At 41.0% G+C, this 24,933-nt stretch overlaps 1 long non-coding RNA gene across 2 annotated transcripts; it reads right to left on the bottom strand.

The window, feature by feature from the left end:
* Nucleotides 1–5,785: 5,785 nt before the first annotated feature.
* Nucleotides 5,786–6,896, bottom strand: LOC143686509 (uncharacterized). 2 transcript variants are annotated; one of them, XR_013177212.1, is made up of 3 exons: nucleotides 6,675–6,896; nucleotides 6,134–6,255; nucleotides 5,786–5,897 (listed from the first exon to the last, which is right to left on the bottom strand). It is a non-coding gene; the product is annotated as an uncharacterized LOC143686509 (long non-coding RNA). The 2 variants fall into 2 exon arrangements; XR_013177213.1 differs by having other exon boundaries at nucleotides 6,134–6,245; nucleotides 6,675–6,894.
* Nucleotides 6,897–24,933: the final 18,037 nt, after the last annotated feature.

The following is a 24,933-nucleotide window of genomic DNA, read 5'->3' as shown; positions in this document are numbered from 1 at the left end:
GTTTGCATCCAACTACCAGAGTGTCACCTCCACTGGGGTCTATGAAAAGCTTCTTAAACCCAACATGGTTAAAACAAGATTCTTGATATTCAACATCATTCCCTTTCCCAAATCTTCTGCTTCCCTTGTCTTTCCCATCTTAATGAATGACACTTCATCCACCCAGTATTTAGTCTTCATTCCTGTTTCCTGCATCTCCCATATCTAATCCATCAGCAAGCCCTGTTAACCTCATCTACTTCCAAATCATAGTCTGTCCTCTTCTTCCCATCTCCACTAGCATCATCTCAGTCCAACACTCTAGCATCTTATCCTTTGTCCCTGCAACAGTCCCTTAATAGGTCTTTATAATCACTCCTTCCCTCTATGGTTTCTTCTCCAAATAGCAGCCAGAATACTCAGATCAAGCCACTTCCCTGCTTCAAAACTTCCAATGATTTCCCATCACTCTTAGGCCAACAAATCCTATATGGACTGGTCCCTGCACATCCTTCCCCCTTCATGTATTAGACTGTCCTTCTAGCACATCATGCTTTAGCTTCTCTGTCCTCCTTTCATTTCCTAGAATTCCTATCTTAGAACATCTTCACTAGCTTTTCTCCCTACTGGAGATCCTCTTGCTCTTCATCTTCTCAGAACTGGTTCCTTTGGACAAATCAGATCTCAGTTTAAATATGAACATCTCAGAAAGGCCTTTCCTAGCCACACTAACTAAAGTAGCACCCATAACTCTTAAGCACATCATCTAATTTAGTTCTCTGTATAACACTTACCACCACCTGTTACTTTTCTTTTGAGATTCAATTTAAAACTAAACAGGATACCTGGTACATTGAAGGTACCCAAAAATGTTACTTTCCCTTTTCCTGTATTGCAATCTGTTGTCATTTATTATTTAGTTATTATAATCTCTCACAGTTCTTACTAAGAATATTATATATGCCAGACATGGTGGATATTGGAGGGAAAGGGTAACAACTCCTGGTCCCTATACAGCTATCTTCCCCTTCCTTTCTCCTGTGCTGGCAGACTCTCTCTCCTCCTTCTCCCACTCCTTCCTACTCAATTCCCTTTAAGGTTTGGCCTGTATGGACTGTATCAATGTTTTTTCTTTGGCTTCTGGTTGGACTTGTCCAATGGGGAGCAGAAGCAAGAGGTTGGAGGAAGGGTAGAGAAGATTATCAAGATATTTTTTTCTCCTGTCTCCATCTGTGCAGGGACAAAGAGGGATGCGTGAAGCCCTGAGCTGAAAGTCACAGCTTCTGTCTGGCCGCCTTCTCCTTGCAGACTTCATGTCTCTGGTTTGCAGAAACTTCTCTTCCCCTTAGCCTTCAGGTCCAGGTGTGCTAAAGGCTCCTACCCTGAGGTTCTTCCTTGGGGTTATCCCATACCCTGCTGATGTATTTGTTAATATGTATTTAAACTTTCTGCAAAGTACCTAATTTGAATGTGCTATCTGTTCCTTGCCCAGATCCTACCTGATAGAGTCCTTAACTCTAAGGAACTGATATCCTAAGAACTTATTGCACAAAGGGTCATTAATATACATGGACCAAAGAAAGGGTTCTTTATTCTTTTTTTTTTTTTTCACATTGGTGGGCACTAGGAATTGAACCCAAGTCTCTGGCATGGCAGGCGAGAACTCTGCCACTGAGCCACTGTTGCCCACCCCCCAAAAAGGGTTCTTTATTGCCATAGTGCCTATCTCATAGTGCATCAATTCAGCTGGGTGTATTGTCTTTGTTTATTATCCAAATTTGACAAGAAGCCATCAAAAATATATGAACATTCATGAAACAGCAGGTAGAATTGATAAGTGGTATATGTTACACATTTATTTTTAGCAGCAGTTGTCAACTCTGATTAGAATCTCCTAAGGAGCTCTCTTTAAAAACACCCAGGCCTAGGCCGACCCTAAACTAACTGAATTGGCATCTCAAGGAACGGAGCCCAGGCATCTGTAGCTTCTAAAAGCACCTCAGGTGTTTCTGAAGTGAAGCTGCACAGAAAACAATGGATTTAAATACTCCTGACAGATCCAAGCCAGAGGTGACCAATACTGGATTAAAAAACTGCCACGGCCATCTGCACTCTGCCACTGAAATTGCTCCAGTTTCCTCTCTTCTCTATTCCCCTCCAAACTCCAATCACTCTTTGCTTCTACTTTCTTTGATTCTATATTAGTAGCTACAACTGACTTGGCCACCAAAGTGTAAAGGGTTTGTCTTTCCTTGGGATTTACCCAACAGTGGCCCCTTGGTTTTATTCATCACCTCACTCAGGGATACGAAGCATGCTGCCGTGGGGCGTGCTCAGAACCCCAGTCCACGGTCTGAGAACCACAGTGCCCTGTGGCCTCCACCCTCCAGGGATGAGGGACCTGACAGATGGCATTGCATTACTCCACTTAAAAACATACTTTTTCAGGACTGGGTTTCATCGGGGTACATTTTTTACAACCTTCACATATTGAGAATGTTTAAAAAGTCCTCATATTCACTATTATCAAAGTATAATGTAATTATCCATTCTAAAACAGATCGGAGGACCTTGGAAATGAACTCATCCAAATCTCTCAATGCATGTAGTTTTGCACTACAATCATTCCTACTCCCATAAACTTATAGATATGATAGTTATTTGTAAAATTTAGAATATTCTACACGTTTGTGATTATCACTGCTGTTTCCAAGATTACAACTTAGCAAACATGTTTAAGATAGATCAAGTTAAACACAAATGAATGCATGCAAATCATTTAATAGTACCAGTGTTAAGAATGGAATAATATCCAATAATTATACAAATTCTAATAGAAAGCTTTATAGAATAGAGTACTATGAATCTGAGTAGCTTTCGGCCTGAGCATCCAAAGTTACGTTATAACCAAACATATGAAACAAATTTGCTGGTAAGGAGATTAGAGGTGCAGGAAAAGGCATCGGTAGGGTGGTTGGTGAAGATGGAATGGTGGGAGGAGTTACATATTGGAAGCAATAACCATGGCTCTATTCCTCTGACTAATACCAAGATGACATAGCTGTGGCTGATTCTCTAAGTGGCAAATCCATTCTGACTAAATTCCAGTTATCTAAGCCAGCAGACATCTCTCTTCTACTGTTGACTATAGTAGTTTTGCAAATAAACTGGGTTTCCAGCTAAAATAGAGAAGGCTGACTGCTCATTCTTGCAAGAACTTAATGTCAATTCATGTAAATAATATTTGAGGTGAAATCTAAAGAAATAATTTGATGTGATTAGAATACATGTTCATATTTAGAAACTGAACCCTCAGGAGCTTTCATATATATGAATGAATGTTCATGCATCCATTCGGTGAACATTGCTTGAGCAGCTACTAAGCACTGGGCACCATGCTAGGTATTGGTTCTATGGAGATCTGTAGGGCATGGATGTTGCTACTCCACCAGTCATGGGCTAATTATAGAGAAAAAGACATGATTTTGAATTAACAGTATCTCACATGTGCTATGATAGACATATGAACAGGAAGAGATGGAGACATGAAGAAAGGAACAATTTGGCCACACAGGAAATTATCTGTTTTTGTTCACATCAATTTTCCTTCTACATGTGTCATTACTTCTAACCTTAATTGACATTTTGGACTAAGCACCTAACTTGCTTCTAACTTTTGATACTCTCCTTGTTTCCTTCAGCAAGAGAGTACAATCTTGCTGGACTCTCTAAATTCCTGACCTGCTGTCATGGTACTGATTCTTTTCACTTCTTCAGATACTGGGAGTCAGTGTGATGGATTCTGCATTTGACTCTTGTTTGTGTCATGACCTTTAAGGTCTCTGCCCAAGAGAAAACGTCTTCAGTCTCTGTATCCACCAAATAACTGGAAACATTGAGGGTGTGGTTAAAATTAGTGAAAATATACATAAGGCACATGGCACAGAGTGTAGGAAATGTAGAGGGCACACAGTGAAGTTATTCCATTATTTAAACTATGATTGTTGTTATTCTTGACTCTTCCAGAGCTTGTAGCGTCTCCAGATTCATGCTCCCAGATCTACACTGTTATCCTTCACTTGACCACTTGTCGTCTTAAAATAACAACTATGGGGAAGACTTTAACATGAAAGGCTGAACTCTCTCATGAAGTAGAGTGCAGCCCCACTTCCCCTCCTTCCCCAGCCCCTTTGGGAAGTGGGCTTGACCTAGTGACTAGGTACCAAAGAACAGAGCGTAGACAGGGGGAAATAGTAGCTTCACAGTGGAGAAATCTGGTAAACACCAGTTAAACAACCGCTCATGGTAAACATCACCAGCAATGTCATATTGATCTCCTGCATCCCCTGACACAACGTGATGAGAAGCGCACTTCACTTCAGTGGTATTCTTCCCCAAGACCCATAGCCCAGTCTAATCTTGAGAAAAATTTCAGACTAATGAAAATTGATGGACATTCTACAAAATGTCTCACCAATACTCCTCAAAAACTGTCATAGTCACAAAAAAGAAGGAAAGATTGAGAAACTGTCACTCACTAGAGGACACCAAGGAGACATAACAACTAAATACAATATACTACCCTGAATTGGATCCAGGAATAGAAAGAACATTACCAGAAAAAAGTCTGGAGTCTAGTTAATAGTAATGTAACTACACAGACAGACATATCATGGGATATAAAATGCTATCAGAGGAATCTGAATGAAGAGTGTATGGAACTTTCTGCATTATCCTTGCAACTTTTCTACGTCTACAATTATTTCTCCCCATAGTTGATTTATTAAGTGAAAAGCACTTTTTCACAATATGTCATAATGATCCTTGTTGAAAATGTGACCTGTCAGTAAAATTCCCTCCGCAAAGCCTCTCTGTACTGTGACTGCAATCCTGTGTCTATGGATCCCTGTGCCACTCAGATCAAGGCATAGATGCTTCTGTCATTTTTCTACTTAACTGAAACATGGTCATAAATCTATTTTAAGAGCTTAGGTTTTTTTTTTCTCTTTTGGGGGGAGCACTTTTTCAGGATAAAGATAATTAATCGTTGTAAAACTTCTAATGAGCAAGTAATTGGGAAAAAACATTTTAAGCATTATCTGATTAACTGTGAATTTTTATTCTTTATGTGGATATTATTTCTTCATGGATAAGACATTTTGCAGATACTTCAACAAATGGGGAAAGGAATTAGTTGCATCATTATCTTTTTATAATGAGAAAACAAGCATAGAGAAAACATGAGTCACCGGCACCAAACCCAGGTAACAAAATCAGTAAATATTCCTTGAAAGATTTATGTTCAATTTCCAATTTTTGCCATACTCCATAATGGCATTACCCATGTATAAGGATTTCAATGAGCCCATTGAAGATGGAAATTTCCAGGGTTTTACAAGAATAAGTTGTGACACATTTGTGAATTGGCTGAAATTTAGTAAAAAAAAAAAAAATGAAATTACGATGTACAAGAGACTATCCTTATGTATATATGTAATATAGGAGCAAAATAAAGTAAGTTCAAAATTTTATCCCTGAATCATCATTCTTTGTGAAATTTGCTAATTACTCTTCCTAAAGATGGTTCACTCTCCATCCTCTACTATATCACAGAGACTTGAGCCTAACCCCATCACCTTCCTTCTCACATCATAATTTTACATGTGTGCGTGTCTATCTTTGTTAGAATGTGAGATGCTTAAGGGCAGGAACCACGTCTCATCCATGTTCGTTTTCTCATTACTTAGAGCAATTCCTAAGACACAACATATGCTCAATAAATGAATAGTCATTATTATCTGAAGTCTATAAATTTTTTATTTTACTTTTAGTTCTCTTCAGTTTTCTATGTCAAGCAAGTCCTCCAAGAACGAGATACTGAGACAAAATAATAAGCGCAAGGGTCTTATGGGGTAAGCCTGCAAAAGACAAAAGTGGTAGGAAGAGATGGGGCAGGGAGGGTCTCAAACTGCAATGCAGTTATGACAGATCTCAGCCACCCAAAGTCTCCAGAGCAAAAACTACTTGTTAAGGAAGTCCCATTCCCTCCCAATCTCCACAACGATTAGAATGGTCAAGTCCTAGGATCCTGAAGAGTGTGGCCTTGCTTAAATGCTGTGGCCCATCCCAAGTTCACCACAGTTAGAGGTGTCACCTGACTTCACTCCTCACAGCTGAATCGCAAGTTCTTTCTTGAAGATCTATCTGAGTGGTGCAACTCCACAGGGCTCATACTTTCAACTGCTGGCTCCAATGCTATTTTCTCTCTAGGGATAACTGAGTTAGCATAAGGATATGCTGCACAATTATTAGAAATATTGACTCCAAATCCATCACTAACTTGTAAGACTAAACAATTTTGGCTACTCCACAATTTAAATAGCTGCCGTTAATTAAGATGACTAAAACAATAAAATATCATTTTGCCTGCATAGGTGCAAAATGATCTCGGTTAATAATTGGTTTGAGATCCATGATGGCAAATTACAACAGAGCAATTTTTGTGATGAGATCATATATTATATCATAACATCATATCAAATATATATTTGAAGGAGGTGGGGCAATAGCATGCTGAAGTGAGAAAAAAATGTTTTTAGAGCCAGCCAAAGCTGGGATTGAAATCTAGGCCTATCAGTGACAAGTTATATTTTTCAGGCAAATTACTTATCTCATTTAAGTCCCAGTTTCTTCACCTGTCAAACAGAGATAATAACACCTATCTCACAGTTGTATATCGAGTAGGAGAAGACATATGAAATGTTAAACAAACATGTGCTTATTCTTAATGACCCCTGGTTGTTCCAGACTGTTCTGCAGCAGCTCTTTACCTAACAATGCTCTGAAGAAACACATCACTGTCAAGCTCTAAGTTCCAAAATGGAGTCCTGTTTTCTTCAGTCCTCAGAGAGATAACAGCCTTGAAAGCCATTCTGACTCAAGAAAGACAAAGCATTTCTCAGAACTTCTGCAGCTGTGGCTTTTTTCTTTTTTCCTTCCTTTCTCATTTTTTTTTTCTTTTGATTTATCAAGAACTAGAATTTGGAGATGTGACCATAGAGGAAATCACAGAATAGGAGAGAACAAAGGATAGGACTGGATGAAATACACAACCCATATGAAAAAGAAAAGCCTTCTCTGCAATCCCAGAAAGGAGCTTGGAGACATTTAGAGTGAATGAGAGTAGATGCTCCCTGGATGACTAGGAGGTAGCTAGCATGGCCAACCCCCAATCCCCGCCATGCTGAGACTTAGTGTGGCAATAGAACCACAGGGCTGTGAGCAGGTATCCAAAGACAGGAGTCCCAGGGAGGAGGTGGCTCTCGGTGGGTCCTAACTCCAAGGTCTGGCACTGTTTTGGGGGAGTCCTCACCTTGACCACACCTTTCTAAGTGGTCCCTCTATTAGACTTTTTTTTACATTAGCTTAATTCCCATGTACCATCTGTTTTCTGCCAGAAATGCCAACTGATTTTACAGATGTAAATACCACTATGTCAGAAGATCACACCTACCTAAGAAGACAATGGAAGTCAGCTGTTCTTACTAGGCCACTAGATAACAAAGAAGTTCAAATTGTTTTGGCAAATAGAAGTACTTACTAGTTTCTCAAGGACTGAGTCCTGACAAATTTATCAGAACTTTTTTACTGAAAAATTTGCATTCATTTTCCAAGTAAAACTTTCAGCATTAATACTTTCTAAAAATTATCAGCTACTCTTCCTCATCTTATTCCCTCCCCGAAGGTGACTAAATGGGGCTGAGTAATGCAGGTGTCTGTGGGTGGCAAGGGCAGGGGCAGGTGACCCAGAGCAGTGGTTGGGGTCTGGGTAGATTGAAGGATGTGCCTGCCTGGGAGGTCAGCCCCTGCACAGTGGGTTGAAGCCCAAGCAGGGTGTTGAAGGGCACCCAGGGTAGGAGAATGACATGGATGTAAGGGCCTGAATGGGGTCAGAAGGGTTTCTAAGGGGGAGTGGGGTCACCCAGCAGAGTTTTTGGAGTCTGAACAGAGTAAGGAAAACCATCCACATAGGGGGGTGACAGTATGGTGACCTGGGCTGGGTGTCAGAGCCCAAGATGGGTGAGAAAGCATTTCCCCTAGAGGGTACCACAGCATGGGGTCAGAGCCTGAAGGGTTTCCACAGAAGGTACTGTGCAGGGGGATGGCAGCAGCTGCAGGGTGTGGGAACCCAAGTGGGCACTAAGGGCAGGAAGGGGCTGCTGTGGTGGCAGCCAGCGTGCGACATGGGATGGGGACAGTGCTCCTGAGGGGCAGGGGCTCAGTGGAGGGTATCAAAGCCTAAGCAGGGAGAGGAGGTGGTCTTCACAAAGGGAAGGGTTGGTGGCAATGATGGGAGATCAGTTTCATGCAGGGAAAATAAGTAAATATGTCAACAATCATGAGAGCCATATTTCTCACCTTTGGAAAAAGGAGCTAGAAAAATAAAAAGCAGAAAATGAAAATAAACCATGCAGTGCTGAATTGGTGGTACTGGTGCAATCTCATGGTTTTCAATAAGTAAATAGGTCAATAGAGAAATCAGTAAAATGTAAATGTGTATGTCAGTGTGTGCAGTACGTGCATATATATGTACTGTACTCCCTTGCTCTGGCCCCAGAGAGGTCCTGGAGCAGTAACACCCCACCAGCAATGAGGACACACAGCACCCATATCGTGGTTTCTAAATACTATTGTTCACTGGAAGGAGCCAGAGTTCCTCAGAGAAGTGGCTGATTCGAGGACTGGGACAGGAAAGTACAAAATGACTCCGGAGTATCTTTCTCAATCAGAATGTGAAGAAGTGCTCAAGACTTCTGCGGTCAAGGGGAAAGGACACAGAAGCCAGACTGAAGAAACTCTTAGTCAAAGCAGGGACAATTAGAGCATTAAGCAAAACCTGCTGAACAAAATAAGAATTCCAGAGTCTATAATGATATAAATAAATAAATGGATAAAAGATGAGGAATTAGATATTTACACAGTTTCAGAATACCTCCCTGCAAAACACTTGCTAGCTACAAAGACAGAACCTACCTTAATCAATTGATTAAAGTTAATGTCACCAGTAATGGCACACGTGGACAACAAATGTAGCCCGGCAGGATGAAGTGAGAAGTATAAGCATCATTTCACAAAGATGCACACACTGAATCTAATAATGAAGAAAGAGCAGACAAACCCAAATTGAGGGATGTCCTAAAAATAACTGGCTTGCAATCTTTAAAAAAAATGTCAAGATCATGAAAGTCAAGTAAAGTCTGAATTATTCCAGACTGAAAGAAATATACGAGGCATAATACCTAAATGTAACCCTGAACTAGATCCTTTTGACCTTAAAATTCATTATTAGGATACTTAGGGATACCTAAACTGGGCCTAAGGATTAAGTGGTAGTGATGCATCAGTGTTAACTTCTGATTTTGATGGTTGTTTGGTGATTAGACAGGAAAACAGAGAAAATATATAGGAAATGCACACTAAACTATTGGCTGGTGATGGAGCATCATGTTAAAAATTACTCAAAAGGGTAAGGGAAAAGAAAATTATTTATGCTGTACTTGCAACTTTTATTTAAGTCTAAAATTGTTTTTTAAGTTATTCTGAAAAAATTATTGAATGTTTCATTATAATCTAGGACTAAGTCTTCAACTCATCAGTCATTCTGAATATGCAAACTTTGTGCTTAATGAGTTTTACTCTCCTTTCCTAGCTCCTTCTGCAAAGAGAATACACACCTATTCCTAGAAGAAAATCTGGCCCATATAATTTATAGAGTAACAGTTGGCAACATGACACTCCCAGTGAGATTTCTTTCTCTTTTTTTTAGCTAACCGCTTCCACTTAGAAATGAAACTTTAAATATTCTGCTCTGACCTTTTGCCTAGAAGGAGAGTTTAATTACCTGCCCAGTTTACATAAATTATGTCGCCTGTTTGTCTAAAATTGAATCCTGGGCAGAGATCAATATGGCCTCAGAAAAGCCAGAGAAAATGACTTCTCTCAAATGCCATCAAAGGTCACTGGAACCATTCCTGCTTGGATGGGGACACTTCTGTTCAACAACCTGGAGCATGTCATGGGTCTGCCACCTGCTGCCTTGGGTACCAACCACAGGAGAATGATTGATCATCGGTTAGAGGACATTGGGTACAAACTCCCTCAGGAGTCAGCTGTGTGGAATTAATTGAATACCATGATAAGTCTGATTCATCAGTCTCCTAAAAGAAAGGGGAGAAATGGCACAGAGCACATGCAGAGCTTGATGCATGAGGTCTTGCAGAGGTAAACTTCAATTTCTGCTCAGGATCCTGGTGGTCACAGGCTGTGTGTGCATTTGCTCACAGTTCTAAAAAATGATCCAGGAATAAAACATCTTTGCATCTTTCTTTTTCTATTCTTCCTTTCAAGAAGGAGATACTCGGTGAGGACCAACTGTGTAGCTTACTCTATTCAAATAACCTTCTTATAAAAGATTGTGTGGTAGAGGAATAAATAGAGAGAGATAGAGTTTGCTTTTGTCTGCAAGAGTCATAAAAAGTTTCATGAGTGTAGCATTCGATTGATGACTGGGAGAGGGGTATGATTATAGTAGATAATTATAAAATGAAAATGAAATAACAAGAGCACTGACAGAAAATTGTGCAAATTTGGAGCCCAGCAATTACTTAATCATGACTAGAGCAGTATAAAATAGTACTGGAAAGAGAACCCCTCCTGGGGGCCCAAAGTCATGCCCTTAGAGAATATTCATTCACATTTAACACAAATCCAGAGGGGGAAGAACCAGTCAAGAAGAAAGAGAATATGTAGAAAAAGTGGAGAGTTCCATTAGATCAAAAGCAAATGAGAGAGTTCATTAAGAAAAAGTGAGGAACAAAATCAAAAGCTAGAGAAAGTTCCGGAAGAGAAGAACATCACTGATACTGTGTTGTGATCTTTGTAAGAGCAGTTCCAGACTGGGGAAGCATAGAACACATCCTATCTCAAGGAAAAGAGAGAGACTGTAGTGGAAAAGTCAATGCAATGGGTTACCCTTTCTCATGGTTTGATGGTTAAGGCATGAGTACAGGACAGAGGGAAAGATAGATAAAAGAAGGAAGGAAAAAACAGGAAAGGGGACTGACTTGATAGAGAAAATCAAAGCGTAGTGGTAAGCAGAAGGAGGAGACCCAACATAGAATGAGAGATGGTGCTATAAGGTATAAGGAAAATGGTCCTTCATGGTTACAGCAAATTTGCTAGGAGATGAGAGGAGGTGGGACTGGGAGTAATACTCTATCTTCTCACAAGAAGGAAGGAAAAGATAAGAGTTTTTAACATAGGTGTGAAGATGGGAAATAAAAGTTGTCCTTACTGTTTTACATATATTAAGATCTGAGACAAATGTGCAAGAAATAAAAGTGGTATAAGCAAAGAGTAGGGATTTAAGGAATATAGAATCAGTTATGATTAACAACTGCTAGGAGAGTTTCAAACAAACACAGAATGTTTCAGTGTTAATAAAAGAAAGAACCACATTAGTTAGGATAGGTAAGCTACAACAAATAGAACCCAAGTATTAAATGGCTTAGAACAAGATGTTTCTTTCTTTTTTCACGTCCATAGGATCCAGGTTAGCAGTGGCTCTTCACGCAGACATTTAAGGACTCACTTTGTTACAGCACTTTCATGTTCAATATGTGGCTTCCAAGTTTTCCCTGAACTCACTATGTCAGTGGAAAAGAGCTTAGAAGAATGTGTATGGGAGGGTTTCTGTTCAAGTTCTGGAGGCAGCACACATCACTTCTGCTCATATTCCATTAGCTAGAACCTAGTTTCATAGCCAACCCTGACAACACACTCATGCCTCTATTGCAAGAGGTCAGGGCTAATGTTAATATGCCAGATCTCTTGAGGTTTAAAAAGTTCTTCCCCAAAGACAGAGACAAAGATAGATAATTCTAAATTCTTCAGGATAATATGCTTTAAAGAGCTGAGAACAAGGACCACACACTTGCTGGAGCTCTCCTTGGTGCTGAGCACTGGATAGCCGCCTGAATGATTCTCATATAACATTCCCACAGAGAAGGTTAAGAATCACCATAGCAGAACTCTAAGTGCCATACAAAAAAGCAATTTTGTTAATCATATAGGAAACCCCCTTGAACACACTGAGGTTATTCCATTTAGCAAGAATGATTGCATCAGGAATAAAATGACCCTGGCCCTGAGAGTTAGGAACTTCAGAATTTTGTCACCAGCCTTCTTGTGGTTCAGCCAAGTCACTTCCTCTGTATTTCAATCTTTCCCTCTTTGATTAGAACCAGTGGATCTTGTAGGCTTTCTCAATCTGGAAATAAATATGTAGTGAGATCTTTTCGTTTACAATGATTTCTTGCCTCTGCAATCTCATGAAACAGGAGCTCCCATGAGTATTCAGTAGTAATGGCATTCCTAAACACTGGTACTTGGAATAAAGACTGTCACTCCTTTCTGGAAGGAAGTTTGACGCAGGTTTCGAAAGCCTGATGGAAGTTCATGTTGAAGGAAATATAAGAAACCTACATCTGCAGAGAATTACATACAATTATATATAATAATGAAAATTAAAAGCAATCAAGATGTCCAAATTCAATAGGAAAATTGAATACAATGAATATGCAGTCATTAAAAATGAGGTTTTAAAGATTAGCTAACATAATGGATATTGAGAAGTCATTAAAATGTTTAGTTAATTATTTAACATAATGGGAAAATGCTTAGAGCTTTTCTTTTTAAAAATGGCAGCCCCTCCTAGCTCTCTTATATTTCTCCTAAGCTCTTATCACCACCTGAGAGCTATATATTCTACTTATTTATCTTGTTTATTGTTTTTTTTCTTCAAACTGGAATGTATTCTTCCTAAGGACTACAAAAATTTTGTCTATTTTTCCCCTGTTTAAACCCCATTTCATAGAAAAGTAATTGACAGAAAATGAGCACTCAATAAATATTTATTAAATGAATAAATTTGATGTCAAGTGATAAACACAGGGTAACAAAATTATATACATAGAATGACTATTTTAATTTTATAAAGTTAAATATGTGTATATATGACACTAAATATGTCCATGACATATTATTTTATCTTGAAATACAAAATATAAGAGGTATGAAGCAGACATACATTTTTTTAAATACTTGATTTTATTTGACTTTGAAGTCAATATGATTAACAGTAAGATTTACCTCGAATGGTTGTGTATATAACATGCTGTAATGATAGTCCTCACCCCTCCTTTCTGTTGTGTGGCAATTCTGAATCTCTCCATTTCTTTTCATCTCCATCGTTTCCTCTAGTATCAGCTTTCAGGATCATCTTTCACCTGGACTGCCATTAATCCTTTTAACAGGTCTCCCTGTGGCCACTTTTGGTCCCCCAATCCATTCTCCCCATAGCTTCTACAATTTAAAACTGTAAAATCTATCCTGTCACTCACTATTTAAAACCCTCCAATGACTTCTCATCACACTTATAATAAAATCCATACTACTTACTTACCATAGTCTAAAGGCTTTGGCCAACTTCCCCAGTATTACCTCTTACAAAGCCCCTCCCCCCCCCGCCATCACATTTTACTAGACTTTTGCTCTTGTTCTCAGAACACAAAAACTTGAGCTTCCATCAAACCTTTGGACTGTCTTAGCACTGTCTGAAAAGTTTCTCCTTAAGACAATTTCAGGCTTACTGCTTCTCATTCTCCAGAGGTCTCTGTTTAATATCACCTCCTAGAGACACCTCCAGAACCACCCCATCCACCCTCAATTTCATTTCAGTCAGTTTCCTACTACCTTGCTGTATTATGTTAAAATATTAATCCTTGTCTGAAATTATCTTGTCCATTCATTAATGCATTTATTATATGAATTCCCTCCCCTAGAACGTAAGTATTGCAGGAATAGGAACCATATCTATCTTCTTTATTTCCAAGCCTACCATAGTCCTGGATATGTGGAATCACTCAACAAGTGCTTGTTCAATGTTCTCATAAATGATTCAGACTTTGGGTCATATCCACTCCAGTGTGTTATTCCTCTTACTACATACTTGGCATCTTCCATTTGGACTCTTGCTAATTGACTTTGGTTTTTCTCCTTGACCTTACTTTTACAATATTTTGAAGCAGGTTTTAGACTTCAAATGGTAGATTTCTGGGTAAAGAGATGAGCAAAGTACATTACATTAAAGGATGAGGGTAAGTGTTGAGGAAATGAAGGCAAGTAATTTGTGGAGGCTAGAGCACAGAGTTCAAGGAGGTACAATGGGAGTCCAATTCTGACATGTCTTTTAGTCTAGATGGGTAATTTTAGCATTTTTAAAGTAAATAATAGCAGAAAATCTAGCATTTTAACTAAGGTGTCTGTGGTTTCAGTCTTAATTTCAGCATTTAAAAGCTATGTGGTCTTGGACAAATTATCTAAGTTTTTGGATTACTGGTCCATCACTGACAGTTTATGAAAAATAATAACATCTATCTCATAAGGCTGTTTTAACCCTCAAACGGGATCTACATTAAAAGCTATTGTAAAGCCTATAGTGATTTTATTAATCAGTACTCTTATTTGTAAGGGACAGGCACTCAAACCTGTCACTTACTAGCTTATGTCAAAGAAAAATTGAGGAGTATACTAGGCTTCAGGGATTGGTGGATAGAGGTGCTCAAAAGAATGTTATCAAAAACATATTTCTTTAAATTTTCATAGCTGCTTTCTTCTGTGTTCGCATTTTTCAATCAATCTCTTCTTGGGTAAAGTTGAACACCAACAATTTCACCTTAAATACTGATAGCTTATCAATACCAATAAATAGATCTTTCTCAACACCTGCGGCAAAATTTTAAGAAGGTCTCCACTGGTCAGGTGTATAAATTGCAGCATAACAAATCACCCTAAAACTCCTCTACTTAAGACAATAATAATTCAGTACTGCTCATGAGCCTGCAGGTGATGACTGTGGTTTTGTTAGTCAGCTGGGCTCCTTCGAACACCTGCAGTCAGCTGTGGGATAGTTGGAAGTTATGCTGAGTTTGTCTGGTGTTCTAGTTTGCTAGCTGCCAGAATGCAACACACCAGAGATGGACTGGCTTTCAATAAAAGGGGATTTATTTCATTGGTTCTTCAGAGGAAAGGCAACTAACTTTCAACTGATGTTCTTTCTTATGTGGAAAGGCACAGGGCAATCTCTACTGGCCTTCTCTCCAGGCCTCTGGGTTCCAACAACTTTCCCCGAGGTGATTTCTTTCTGCAACTCCAAAGGCCTGGGCTGACTCTGCAAGTGCTGAGATGAAGTATGCTGAACTGCTTGGGCTGTGCTACGTTGTGCTCTCTCATTTAAGCACCAGCCAACTAAGTCAAACATCATTCATTGCAGCAGGCACACCTCCTAGCCAACTGCAGATATAATGAGCAACAGATGAGGTTCATGTACCATTGGCTCATGTTCACAGCAACAGAACTAGGTACCTTCACCTGAGCAAGTTGACAACTGAATCTAACTACTGCATGTCCACCCCTTGTCAGCTTGGCAACTACACACATCACCTTAAATATTAAGGTGCAAAAATTCTCTTCTGGCTGTGGACCTATGAATCTCAAAACAAGCTATTTGGAGCCAATATGCAAAGGAGGGACAGTCACAGGATCCACAGGGAGAAATTGGAAGGAAAACCTACAGGGCAAACACCATTGGATTTCAAAGCCCGAAAGTCATTCATCTTTTGACTTTAGAAAGTGGCAACCCCACCCTTTCCAAGGGCCTATGCAGTGGCCCGCCTCTTTCCAAATCAACCTCAGAGAACATTGAGGAGACAACCTTTTTCTTGGCTCCACTCTCTCCAGGCATCGGGGCCACCCCTGGGCTCTCTGCCATTTCTGAGGCACACGCTCAACCCCTCCATGTGGTGGCAGCCAGGCTCTCCCCAGTCCCCAAGGAGCATGCTGTACCTTCTCCAAGGCCTGAGGCTGCATGACTGTTCCACTGCAATGAGGTGGGAGACGCATCCTCTGCCCTCAGGGTAAACTCACCCTCTCCATGTGTATGGGTGGGTCCACTCTCCTGGCCACTCTTCAGACCCAAGCTTCCATGGTTCTCACTCTGCAAACTCCAATTTGTCCCTTTGTGTCCTGCTTTGTCCAGATTGGCAGTGGTTCCAACCAACTGTTTATACCAACACCAACAGTCATTTCAAGCACGCCAGGACTTCTCCATCATTCTCTTCACAGTTCCTCCAAAATCTTCCCCTTAGCCATCCAAAAAACCATTCCAACATATCTGGTATTTGCAAACTGCAGTAGCAGCACCCCTCTCTCCAGTACCAAAATGTATTAGTTAGGGTTCTCTAGAGAAACAGAATCAACAGGGAACACTCGCAAACAGAAAATTTATAAAAGTGTCTCACGTGACCACAGGAATGCAGAGTCCAAAATCCACAGGGCAGGCTGTGAAGCCGACGATTCTGTGGAGGATCTGGACGAACTCCACAGGAGAGGCTCACCAGCTGAAACAGGAAGAGCCTGTCTCTTCTGAATCCTCCTTAAAAGGCTACCAGTGAGCAGGTTAAGCATCACTCATTGCAGAAGACACTCCCCTTTGGCTGATTACAAATATAATCAGCTGTGGATGTAGCTGACATGATCATGATTTAATTCTATGAAGAGTCCTCATCGCAACAGACAGGCCAGCCCTTGCCCAACCAGACACACAGGTACCAGCACTTGGCCAAGTTGACACATGAACCTAACCATGAAAGTTCTCCACAGGTGTAGGCAATGGCAGGCTGGCTGCTTTAGAGTTGTCTCAGCTAGAACAACTGGGCTGCCTTCCATGTGTCCCTCATCTTCCAGCAGCTAAGCTGAGGCTTTATTCATAGTTCTCAGAGGGTGGAAATTCACAGGACATCAGAAGGTCTAGACTTAAAATTAGCACAATATCATTTCTGCTACATTCTATTGGCCAAACGTAGTCACGACGCCAGTCCACATTCAAAGGATTGAGAGGAATTTTATGGAAAATGCCACAAAGTCACATTGCAAAGGGCATAGATACAGAGAAAGCAGAAAATTAGAATCATTAAAAAAATCAGTTTCACACTGGACTTGGGTCAAAAACCCATCATTGAATCAGTCCCTGTGAACCAAGTGTGAGCAGAGAGTTTGAAAGTGGTAGTTACTAAGAAAAAGTGAAATGTTACTCCTGTAAGAAGGAGCGGTGGTTGCTTAGAAAGCAAAACTAGCAATTTTCCACTACCTGGGTAGACAAGCAGGAAGTCAGTTTAGCATAGTGGTTAAGAGATTAAAGCTTTGAATCAAACTGTGGATATTGGAATCATAACACTGCCACTTACTAGGTGTGTGAAATGCATTACTTAACCTCCCTACACAAGTTTTCTCATCTGTAGGGTAGAAATAATCACAGTACCTCCTTCACAGCATTGTTTTTGAGGATTAAATGAGATAATATATGTAAAGTGCTTAGAATAGAAACCGACACATAGGAAGTGATCCCCACATCTTCGCTGTTTGGTATTATTCTTTGGCAATGGTAAGGGTTTGAAAAATTATTTTGATGGAAGAAGAGGGATATATCATGACCGTCATTTAAAAGAAAATAGCTTGACTTTCTTTATAATGAAGGAGTGAGTTCACTCTCTGTTTCTATTGTACCTACTTTACTGAATTCCATTTCCAGTTACCATGTTAGAGTCCCGGGGTGGGGGTGGGGGGATCTTCTTTCAAAAAGAAATTTAGGTAAATTCCAGTCTTAAGAAAACAAAAGCTATAAATACAGGCCAGTGGCAAGGGGACAAACCTTTGTAAGCATGGTTCCAGGGTAGTATTAGAGTCCATTATCAATTATTAAACAAGGTCAATATTTGTGGCACAGAGAAGCATTTTAGCATGTATTATTTATGCAGAGGGTTGTAATAGGTACTCCATGCTCGAATAGGGAGCTCAAGAGTAGAATACCATTAACAAGAAAATGACTTGGCACAGGAAATAGAATGTTGCGTTTTCCATGAAAAACTCTCTCTCTCTCTCCTTTTACAATCTTATTTCTAAAGACTCTCTAACAAATCTATAATTATTGTTTCCCCATGCCTGATATGATGCTAAATGCTGAAAGGGTGGCAGATGGCGGTTCAAAGAATAAATATATGTATATTGGTTCTGGTCCTCAGGAAGACTACAACCTGGCTGGTAGGTAAATTTTCAAATAGAAGAAAGGACAAAAAGATCTATGTTAACACATTTTGTAGACGAGATAGAGACAGATATTTTGTAGTGAGGTTCAAAGGAAAGATGATCAACTTGAGCTAAAAAACTCGTATTGGGCATACAGGGCATGACTTTCCTCCTGGAATTTTGAACAATGACGAGGGTAGTGGGGAGGTCAGAGGTTCCATTCTTGAGGTGACAGGCTAAGAAGGAAATATTTTAGAGGTAATAGTGAGTCAGCTGCATTTGGACTGGGAAGAAGCTCATGAGAGGACTCACTGGGTGGGGGAAGGCAGAAAAGAGCTGAGTATTTAAAGTGTGAACATCTCCTTCCTTAATCCATGAAGAAATGTGACTGTCAAATTGAGGTCATTACACTTAACCTTAGCAGCAATAGGGAGCAGCTGTAGCTTAGTCACTCTTCCATTCATTTAACACAAGATAATAGCAGCATTTTATTGAATGCCTCCTGTGTGCTTGTCCTATGCTATAAGCAGCGGGGACATAGGATGGGCAGCTGCTCCTAAGGAACTACTTGAGGACCGAGACTCATGCACCATCTATAAAGTGGAAAGCATGTTAAGAGAGGTGCAGATAGCTTTTCAGAAGCTAGATGCTTTGGACAACATGAAAGAAAGCGTATACTTGAGTGCTGAGTTTTAAAACTTTGTTTGTACAAGTACCAGTTGATTGCTAGGCCCAACGTTCTCTGTTCTCCACGTCATCTCTCAGCAACACAGCAGCCAATCACCTGGGTAAGAGCATTCGCCCCGCTCTGGGAGTTGTTGTGGCCTGACTCACCTCCCATCCAGGACTCTGCTTAACATCTGGCCACACCTTCAGCTCAAAAAGCCTAGGGTAGAAGGTGTTCATGGAAAAGGAAACTTCTAATTCTCTGGAAACAGAGATGTTAGAGATATTTCCCACCTCTGTGAAGAGCTGGCATTGTCTAATGGGTATGTGCCACATGGAGTAATAAAGCAGACAGCATCATTTTAAATCTCTACATGGGGTTCTGGGCTCCTCCATGAAAGAGACAAAGCATGAAAAACCTGGAGTTTGTCTCCCACAAATACCTCCTCAAAACCATCAGACAGTATTACTGCCAGGCCATTTCCTTCCCATCTCCTCCTCCCATTAATAAATAATAACTGGTGGTGACTAAGGGCTTTCAGTGTGCCTAAACTAAGCCCTTTGCCATGCAATATGTTTCTTAATCTTTACAGAAACCTATGCAGTGGACATAGTTATCATCTCTATTGTACAGATGAGATTAAGTAGAGATTAAATAATGTCCCACAAATCACTTATCTAGTGACTGCTGAGAGCTGGGATGCAAAGAAAGACGTGGAATTCCAATCTTGAGAAACAGCACAAGCTTTCTGAATTTACTCTAAATACAGTGCCCAAATTAAATATTTTTTCTCCCAGAAACAGGAGACAGGCCCCCTCTCAGGACTGTTTTGTACTGTAGCAAATGCTCAATAAACATTTCTTAAATGAGCAGATAAATTATGTGTTATGGGCTTCAAATATCCAGATAGGTTCATATTTATCTATCAAAATGCATGTACCAATATGCAAATACACCATGTGTGAATTTTTATAGAAAGGTACATAGAAGTAACTATCTGTTTATTCTATATCCTAGTAAACCACACATTCCTTAAGGATAACACTGTGCCCAGTTATTATTGTATCACAGCTCCTAAAAAATGGCATATCTGTAATAGTCACTCATTACATACGGTTGAGTAACGACGTAAATGTACACCAACAGTTATCTAGGACTATGCATATAAATATTTTAGTTATATGTTAAGTCTGCATATATGCATATTTTACTGTGTATGATGCCATTTTTCCAAATGCTTTTTAGTATTTCACAATGTGCTAAGCATTCCTCTGGGTTAAATCATTGGAGTGATCATCTACATGCAACAGGGAAGAAAGAATAGGCCACCAAATCTGGAGAGCTGCAGTCAAATTACTCCAGAATAATTTAATTCAATAGAAAAATACCTATTTCTGAGTCCTTGCTGCATCAACTTGCTGATGGACAGTGTGGGGGGAACACAAAAGCAGGATGCAGTTCCTGCATGTCAGACTCTAAATCCCACCACGAAACAAGCAGAGTGTAGGATAGTATGGGACCAAGTCTCTGTGGTTCTTTTTTGTTTTGTTTTGTTTTTCCATGGGCAGGCACCGGGAATCGAACCCGGGTCTCCGGCATGGCAGGTGAGAACTCCGCCTGCTGAGCCGCCGTGGCCCGCCCTCTGTGGTCCTTTGGAAGACCAAGCACTGTGGAAAGTCAGGGCCATGAGGGTTCTTGTACAGAAAGTGAGATTACCGCAGCGCCACTGTGGCTCAGGGGCAAGAATTCTCACCTGCCGAGCTGGAGATCCGGGTTCGATTCCCGGAGCCTGCCCATGCCAAAAAAGAGAAAAAATTAAAGTGAGATTAAAAAACTCCGCTGGGGCGGGTAACAGTGGCTCAGCAGGCAGAGTTCTCTCCTGCCATGCCGGAGACCCGGGTTCGATTCCCGACGCCTGCCCATGGGGGGAAAAAGAATACCTCCCTGAGCTTTTAATAAATATCTGTTAAATGGCCAGATGGGGTATTTGTTCTGAATCTCAAAAGATGTGTAGGGTTAAAATAAGTGAAAAGAAGAGGCAAGGGAGAGTTTGTAATTCACAGTTTGAAACCAGATACAGTGGGCCCCTGGACTCAGCCCCTGCCCCTGCCCCCCCCCCCCTTCTATGTGACTTCATTAATCCTGGGTATCCCCATGTGCAAAATGGGTTTGGGGGTAATAGCTCCCACACGGGGTTACCATGAGACCTAAACGAGATACCAACATGGTCAGCATGGTGCTCGCCACAGAGTAACTGCTCAATACCTGTTAGAACTATTATTTTCTGTTGATATTAATAATAATTTGGGAGATCTTCAAGTCAGGATCTTAGAACTAGAAGAGAACTGACAGCATCAAATCGAACTCAATATAATATAAAGACAATGGGCTTTTTTGCTTCAACATTTTCTTCAGAGAATGGGTAGAAATTCTGCAAAGTTAAGCAGAATTTTTCGTGTTTATCTACTGAAATATGTCTATTGATTTCCTCTATAGGACCACACTGAAGGGCCTTTATAAAACGAATTTAATATAACATGTTTCCTATTTTCATCAGAGACTGTAACCAAGGTCACTCTATATAGAAATGGGCTTTCAGCAGAAGCAGCAATTACATTACGTCCAATGAGTTTCATCGAAAAACTCTTCTAGATAATTATGAGAGTATAGTATGTCCACGTTCCTCCTTTGTCCCATTATTAATGAATTAGAGTACACAGAAACTCAGTAAAAGTGACAAAGAAGGCTCACGAGCATTATTGAAACCATCCTTACTAGCAGCCACCTGCATCTCACAAAACCACTTTTCCATGAAGAGGCTCTTACCCAGAGCAGGATGCCTCACCTGGCCGAGATTGGACCGTGTATAGCGGAAGTGGCACCCCTCACCAGTGACCGCCCCCAGGTATGCAATTTGAACCCTATTGCAAAGGGAGGTCAGGGCATTTTTCCTGCTCTTGACTCTGTCCCCTTCTGGCCTGTGCTTGTGACCAAGTTCAAACCCTCATTGTGCCTTGCCTAGACCACTCAGAGCACCTCATAGCTAGTTGTCCTACCTTCCTCTCTTCTTACCACCAACCCATTCTTCACAGACCTGTGAACTTTCACTTTTTCAAAGACATCCACTGGTTTTCCACTTTAGCTATTTGTTCATATCTTGGCTGTTGCTGTTGTCATTATCATCATCATCATTGTTATTTTCTGGATAACATCCAAACTCCTTGAAATAGAATTCAAGATCTTCAAACTCAGTCTGTATATCCAGCTCTAAAATAATTAGCATGACTGCCACTGATGGAAAGTCAATCCATCCCTGGTTCTGTGCTAAGTTGTTTACTTTCATTATCTCATGTCATTTGCACAACCTGAAAGGTGGTCTTAGCATTCCTGACTTAGACATGAGGGCGCTGAGGCCAGGAGAAATAACATATCTTGCTCAGGGTCACATAGCCAGTAAGAAACCATCAGGATTCAAGCCCAGATTCACTCCCAAACCCATACTATGAACTATCATTCTCTCAGCCTCCTCTCTCTCCACCTGTCCCACCCTCCCATACCTGTGTTTCTACCATATGCAATTCCTGGTCCCCCTAACGCAAACCAATCTCACCAACTTTGGGGGGCTTCTGCACATGCTTTTCTTCTACATGCCAGCCCAGTGCAGCAAACACACCACGTCAGGAAGTATCAGACCATAAGTGCTGCGAGCGAATTGGCAGCTCTGGTTCTCGGCGCTGGGGCGCTCATCTGTCAGTGGTTGAAGGTACTGCCTGCTGACCACTCCTATTAGCTCTCTTCTCCAGAGAGGTTTGCAGGGGCCCTTGGTTTTCAGGAGCCACCTCCTCCAGAGGTGTCTGGGAGGTGACCACCTCCTCTGCCCACCCAGAGCAGCCCAAGGCAAATGGACAGCCAGTGTGGTACAACTGGAAACTATATCTTTTCATAGCTACTTTCCCTGCCTTATCCTGCTTCCCTGACTCCCTGACACCTCTAAGCATCCTTGCTTTCCTAAATAACTCCCGATCTCCCGCTCTGCATCTAGTGAGCTAAGATGTGCACTTCTTCAGGGATACCATTCCTGACCTCCCCCAGCACCATGAAACATGCGTCCTTCATGGTCTTTGGCGCAGTCCTGGCATTACATCTTATTGCTAGTCCCTCTTCTCCATTAGACTGCCAGCTCTTCTGAGACACAATCTATGCCTTTCAAAGCCCTATGCCCCCACGCATCAGACAGGGCAAGAATTCAGAGGCACTGTTTACTTTCCAGGTCAGTTTAGACCATCCTGCCTATCACACGGGAAGTCTGTGATCCACGAACCCCAGCTGCTGCTCTGCCTGTGGTCTTTGGTCCCAGCCCTCCTTCCCCAGGATCCAGGCCCACATTATCACATTATGTTTGGTAATCTCCTTATATTAAGGTCAGCTTTGCCTCTGCTTTCTCATCTACAGACCCTTGCCCTGCTGTCTCCATCTTATCCCATCTTGGTTTATCTTCCTCTCTCTCCCTCACTTCCCAGACTTCACAGCGGTGTGGGGCTTTTGATTATAAAATCATCATCAAAGCCAGCTGGGTGACCCCCTTGGCCAGATGCAAATGAATGCCCTCATTAATTTACAAATGCCATACTCTTCAGGGGAGAGAGATATGTCCCATTAAATGATATCCATCTCCCCACTCCCATTAATAAGCGAACAAAAAATGTAAAGAGAAGTCCATGGGTGTAGATGGCTTCTGCAATGGCAGGTTGGCTAAATGAAACATTAATAAAAACACAACATGTGTCTCTGTCAGACCTCTCAGTGAAGAGGACTGAGACCAGAATCGACAATGTGAGTTTCTGCTCATTTGTCTGTCCTGTGGCTTCAGTGTTCTATCTGTCTTAGTTTTTGACATGATCAAATAGGTTTTCAAAACACAAGCTGGATAGCTAGAAAACAATCATTCAAATAGCTTCTGTTTTTGAGAATCTACTATCTGTCAGGTGCTTTAAATACACTGCCTCATTTAATAGTCACAACAACCCTAGAGGGTAAGCACATCATTAAGCCTCTTTGTCAAGCAGGGTACTAAAGCTCAGAGAGGGTGATTCACTTTCCCAAAGTTCCACAGATAATAAGAGCTCAATTTGAACTCAACTTTACCTGGCCCCAAAGTCCAATCTCTTTCCACTGCACTATATGTTAATAGAACATGCTATAAGTCAGAAGTGATGATAGAAGTGATGATAGAAGGGGTGTAGGGAACACAAAGAAAGACCTTCTTTGCTTAAAATTACCTCACGGATTGAGTTAAGGAAATTCTGAGGAGGTGGGTTCCACTTCCAGCAAGGAGGGGAAGTCTTCTTGCAGGCATCACAGCATCCTATTTATACAGCTTGATAATACGCTAGATAAGAGCTAAGCAAGCAGTCAGCATTATTTAGTGTTAGGGACAGTTGCAAGAGTGCTGCTTGGCCAAAGCAAAGAAGGAGCAGGGCAGGAATGGGTAATGCCATCCTGAATGGGTGAATTTGGTCCAATGAGCAAGAATGAAATAATAAAAACCATCAACAAGGAGCAGATCCCAGCCATGGACTGGGAGAAGGGAGTTCCAAGAAGAAAGAAAGGACTGCCATTCGTGGAAGCAAGTCCTTTCAACAGAGGGTTTCCTGAATAAGAGAACAGATATGAATCTAATTCCCTGGAGTCCTTGGTTTAAAGGGAAGAAAAAAAGGCATGAAATGAGAGCCAGACTAACAGACATAAGTAATCTGTAAACTGCAACAGTCTTTGGTTTGTGAGGCAAGCCCTTCTCTCACAGCACCCCAGGCACATCTGTTTCCTTCCAGCTGCAGGACCTTTACACATGCTGCTCTCCCTGCCTAGGACATTCTTTATCCACCTCTTCACCGAGATAATTCCTACATATGCTTTAGAGCGCAAACATTTCACTCTCAGGGGAAACGTTTCCAATTGATCCGCCCACTCTGTGGAATGGTTAGGTTGAGTTTAGGTCTTCCTACCACATGTTTCCATAGATTTCTTTAACTTATAACACTTGCGGCAAGTATAATTAATTAATCAATGAATTGAACAGTGCGATG

Source organism: Tamandua tetradactyla, chromosome 6 (genome assembly GCF_023851605.1).
Source record: "Tamandua tetradactyla isolate mTamTet1 chromosome 6, mTamTet1.pri, whole genome shotgun sequence".
NCBI lineage: Eukaryota > Metazoa > Chordata > Mammalia > Pilosa > Myrmecophagidae > Tamandua > Tamandua tetradactyla.
Note: the sequence above shows the minus strand (reverse complement) of the source record. Positions and strands in the feature narration are given on the sequence as shown.